Below are 5,855 nucleotides of genomic sequence, written 5' to 3'. Positions count from 1 at the left end.
TTGATACAGCTGTGGTGTTTGGCTCAATGCCCAGACACTTGGCTGACTGCCCAGACATTCTTACTTCGTTTGAAGATTACTAAGAGAGACTGCTCTCTATTTTATGTTTTTGTTTTTGTGTCCTTGCTTGGTGTTTGATTCCCTTTTTGGATTGATTTTATTCTCTTTAAAATAAGGGAACCATAGAAGAAGTTTTTTTATGTCTACATTTGGATTATAAATCAAATATTCTTTTTTTCCTTTTTTTGTCTTTTTTGTTTTTCTTTTTTATTTGTTACTCTTTTTTGTCAGCCTTGTTGTGTGGATATAAACATATTTTTTATTTTTCTTCTTTTTCTATTTGCTTTTTTTTGCCTAGAGATCTGCTATACCTTTTTATATTCTTTCCTACTTTTTGATATTACTATTGCTGAATATTTTATTTTTACTCTTTTTTTTCTGAGGGTTCTGGATTACATATATATTTTTGGTTTTTTTTAATCTCCTCTCCTTTGAGCTTTTTGGTGGATTATAACTGGCCATCGGGCCCTATCCCTGGATTACAATTAATTGGGCCATTGGGCTTGATGTTGGATTATAAATAAATACAACAAATACAATAACCAAGATGAGTGTTTCAAACTTGGCGAAAGGGGCAAGGAAGGGATCCTCTGCTCCTGCATCAACTTCAGTCACTCCAGCGCTTCAAAAATCGATTACAACTTTTTTACAGCCCGACACGCAGCAGAAGGATACGCAAGCCATTCTCCAGGCAATTATGGATTCTAAAATGGAAATGAAAAAGGAGCTTGAAGATTTGAAAAATGATTTGCTTAAGATGGATCAAAAAATGGAATCCTTTCAACAGGCAATGTCAGACACTCAACAACGAATGCAAAATATTGAAGACAAGTCAGTAGTAGTAGACCAGAAATTAGAGGCTCTCCAAGATGAAAATCAGAGATTGGCACAATCCAATGCGGAGCTGGAAGAAAGCATGGCAATGATGGAGCTGGAACATGCATCATATTTTATAAGATTCCAAAATGTGATAGAAGAGAGTGATGAGAACTTATTACTATTGATGACCAAATTATTGGTGGACTTGCTTGGAATGGAAATGGATCAAATTAAAAGAGAAGTTGATCAAGTCTATAGAGTGAATTCAAATTATGCAAGAAGAAATATAGTGCCCAGGGAAGTTCATGTTAGATTCAGCAAAAGAGCACTTTGGGATGAGATCCTGAGACTAGTGAGGGACCAACCTCTTGAAATACAAAGATAAAGATTTGGTAGTTCTCAAACAGATCCCAAGAAGAATTAGAGAAGCTCAAAGAGAATACCAATTCTTAACCAGGAAATTGATCAGTAAAGGAGTGAACTTCAGATGGTTGGTCCCAGAAGGACTATTAATTTTTTGGGACACAAAAAGATATAGATTGAACACCCCACAACAAGCAGGGGATTTCTTTAATAATCATAGAGACATCTTGGAGAGAGGTGAGGCGGAACCTAAGAAACCAGAGGAAATGACTGCAGGAACATCGAAATAAATGGAGGAAGATGCACCTAAAAAGACTCAACCAGAGGAAGATGTGAGGCCTAAAGATCAGAGACAGATAAGCTCCCCTAGAAAATTGAGACCTCGACACAATTGAAACTATGGAGGAAATTGGAATTCTTTCAATAAATATAAATGGTCTTAACTCCCCATCAAAAAGGAGTAAAATATTTCATAGACTACAAAAGTTAAAAATGGATATAATTTGTCTCCAGGAGACACACATTAAGTTACAACATTCTAGAATACTTGAACAATTAAAACTTGGCAAACTTTATTTTTCCTTGACATCGCAAAAGAAAAGAGGGATAGCTCTATATCTAAAAGAAAAGATGAATCCAAAACTCAGCAGCACTTTTTCGTGTGGCGGCTGATAAAAACAGGATCGCCAACATGATCGCCAACGACCGATAATGGATATGGCACAACAAGAAGAAGAAAATTGGATAGCTCGTCACCACATATTATACAAAGCAAATTTGGACCACGTGAATCACTTGTTGCAATGAACCTGTAATTTAAGTAAGACTCTTTTTTTTAATAATAAAATTTTATTAATTTTTATAATTAAACAATAAGTAATATGATGCATTTATAACACAAACACACACAAAAAAGAAAACAATCCAACTCAATACATTATCGGAAACGCTTGGCAGTCCCCGACCTGCCTCCGCCCTCATCCACTTGCCTTTCCTTCCTACCTCTAACCCACAACCTCTCCTCCTTCCTCTTTCCCCTTTCTACATCCCCCCTCTTCCTGACCACCTCCTCGAGTGCAAGCCGGGGTACCAACCGAGCACTTCCTCTTGTCAATACAATTATGACATATGAATACATCAATTTTATTTTAATACTCCTAAACCCCTTCCCCCCCCCCCCCGAGCTTCCCGGAACCAAATACAGGACTAAAACAAATCATTCCAAATCTAGATTACAATTTAACTAAACAAATATAATACTATCAATATATACCTACTTTAACTCTAATAAAGCAATTAAATTAATTAAAATTAATTAAAAACCAATATATCTACTCAAAAGCTATATAACATTTAATCACTCCATACATCTAATATAATNCAAGACGTGGTTGTTCCAGCAAGCGGGACTGGCCTAGGGGATTTTATAGGGGTTTTAATTACTTTTAAATTTGACATTCTCAAATATTTCATTTTAATCAAATTTTAAACTAGGTGTAATATGTTAGCTTTTTATCATTTGTCAGCCGCCCTGAGTCCGAAAGGAGAAGGGCGGGATATAAATACAATTAATAAATAAAATAAATAAATAATAAATAAATTACGACGTATTCTTGTAGTAAAATAAACAACCACATCTCTAGGTAGATTTCTTTGACGTGCAACCCAGGAGTTCACTCTATTTCTCCATAAATCACCTCTGGATTGCAATTTAATGCCAAGGCCAAAGCTGTCACAACTTCCTCTTTAAGTTTTTTTTTGTGGGTTCTCTGTAAGACCCCTGATTCTCAGAGCAAATTCCAATTGTTTGTATTGCATCAGTAACATATCATTTTGAAAAGTTTCCACTCCTTCCTCTACCTTTTCAAGTCTGTCCTCCGTTCCCTCCATTTTCTCCACTAATTCATCCACTCGTCCCTCTACCCGATCAATGTGAGTTGCAAGTCCTTGGAAAATATGTGTTAAATTTTCACAAAGTTCCTGATTTTTCTTATCCAAAAGTTCTTCTGTTTGTTTCAAAGTCTGCAATGAGGACTTGGCTAAAGCCTCTTGTAAATCTTTGAGTGAAATGGAGGGAGGAGGTGTTGGTGGGGGAGATCTAGGTTTTTGTTGTTGAGTTTGCACCACAGGAGAAGAAATAGCTGTTTTAGACAACGCAGGAACAGTACGTTTTGAAGCCATTCTGCCAAATTATTTTTTTTTTAAATCACAGGAAGTATAAACTTAAAAAGCTTGACTTTAAATTAAAAAAAAATTCCTTTAAAGTCCACAACCGGAAAGAAAGTGAAAGTTTTCCTTTTGTTAAAAAGAAAGGAATGCTTCCGCGGCCATTTTCTTGTCACTTCCACTTATAGCAAGTAAAAAATCCCAATAAAGTCTTCGAGTTAAAGTCACTTTTTAACTAAAATAAAGATCCCCTGTCAGATTCCGTCTGTTTCAAAAGTTACTCACAAGCAGCTACAATGTAACAGCAGTGGCGGCGACGTCTGGCTTCGCTCCGAGGAACGAAGACACACCGAGCTGCGGAGAAAAGGTTAGGACTCCGGGGGAATTCTCACCTACACCCCCCCAGGATCACTCCTGGGGGGACTAGGGAACTCAACCCCTATCCCAACCAAACTCACTTTCTCCCCTTCGCCCGGGGAGAAAGTTCCGAGCCGCAAAACAGGTGATCCGCGCTGTTTTGACGGCTTTGACGCAGTCCCGGGCTGGAGGCTAAAGAAAAAGCCTCCTTCGGCGGCGCCTCGCCACAGGAAGCTCATTTAAGTAAGACTCTTAGTAAATGTAGATTTCTTTTTATTGGCAGTCTTAGAGTCTTCTGCTATCTCATCATTTGGTCTTTCCCCCTTTTCAAAGTTCTCCAGTGAAGTTTGTTTTTTACTCATTTTGGCTAGGTTTAATATGTGGGCTTGCCAAAACTGTGACTGAGACAAATGTGCAGTTCAGAAAACAGTCACAGACAGAAGTGGTAAATGAAATAATGGTCAGGCCATGCACAAACTGAAATAAGTGTGGGATTCTGACTTAAGGGCTACCACCAAATGACTTTGCTCCAGAGGAAAATCAGAATAAACACACAGGGAAAACTTCACTAGAAGAGGCTTTCTTTTTCTCTGGGGAAAAATTAGAATAAAGGCATGGGAAAGCCTTCGTAGGGCTTTATTGTTCTGCTCTGGAAGAAAATCAGAAGACAGAGAGAAACTTTCACTGAGAGAATCGCTCTGCTTCTGCTCCAGAAGAAGCAGAAAGAGGTGTGAATGACTTTTCAATGGTTCAGTATAGTATTTCTCTTCGAGATTAGAAGGGAAGGAAGAGACGATTCTAACTCAGCCTTCCAGAAAAACAAACCAAAGACCCAGCACATTGTTGAGGAAGTGCTGAGAAAATGAGAGAGAGAGAGAGCAAACCAACTCAGCTCTGCACAAGCTCAGCAGTCTTGAAACAGGTGCAAATGAGAGAGGGATTCTCTTGGAGACACAGCGTTAAAGGGGAAACGTAGCTTCTCCCTCCCCTCCCCCACTGCAAGCCCGGTAGGAGCCTGTTTGGCTTGCAAACTTGGAGAACTGCATGAAGAAAGGACCATGAGCCTGGTTGGGGTGCCAGGAGGGGGAGAGGAGGAAAGTGAGAAAGAAGAGGAGGAAGAAGAGGTAGCAGGAGGAAGTGCTGAGAAAACCTTAAAAAAAACACCTAGACCAAACCAACTCGGCATAGCACAGAAGCCCAAAGCATGCAGCTGCCTCAACTTGCAAGGGCTTAGTTTCCAAGCACTGAAAGCCTTTTAAACGCGCGTGTAAGCGCACCCCCCCACACACACATATACAATATTAAACCACGAAAAGCAGGCAGGATGTTTCCAAAACACAAGACATCCTGGAGCATCAAAATAAAAAAAAAACTCCAGCTGAAGTGCAATGGAGCCCAGCACTCTTAGACAAGATGCAAATGAGATAAGGATTCCCTTGGAGACCAGTGCTTAAGATAAAAAGTAGCTTCTACTTGCATCTATTTGCACCCTGAGAAAAAGACACCCACCCCACACAAAAACATACCTGGGGGAGTGTCGCCCTCTAACAAAGCTTTGGGGGAAAACTGGGTTGCAAGCTGGGCTGGCGTGTGCTTGTGTTGCAAATTTGGAGAGCTGTGTGAAAGGAGCGCAGCCCAAGTGGGCTGCCAGAAGGGAGAGAGGAGGAAGCTCAGCTGCCTGAGGACCTTTCCACTGGGCAAGACAGCTTCTGCTCAGCCATTCTCCCACCCCAGCCCCAACTCCTGCAGACTCACCATATGGCTGGAGGTGGAAGACATGCCTTCAGTGCACCTCCAGCTGCGTGGCCCAGTTCCTAACTAGCCACGGCCCGGCATCGAGCAGTGGACCGGGGGTTGGGGATCCCTGCTCTAACAGAGTTTGGATGTTTGAGGCTGGTGAAGGAAATAAAAGTTATTCTTTTAATAATTGTAGAAATGTAATGCCATATTATGAGACTGTCTATTTAACACAAATGTAACACTGTAACATAAATGTAACAATGCAATGCCAATGTATGAAAAGAAATGTTTACTGTTTCCTGCCCATGTAAATTGACTACAAATGGTAATCAGCAAAGATAATTAATTAT

This window comes from Protobothrops mucrosquamatus, unplaced genomic scaffold (genome assembly GCF_001527695.2).
Source record: "Protobothrops mucrosquamatus isolate PMUCROS unplaced genomic scaffold, P.Mucros_1.0 scaffold1301, whole genome shotgun sequence".
NCBI lineage: Eukaryota > Metazoa > Chordata > Lepidosauria > Squamata > Viperidae > Protobothrops > Protobothrops mucrosquamatus.
The sequence above is the reverse complement of the archived record's forward strand: the minus strand, read 5'-3'. Positions refer to the sequence as shown.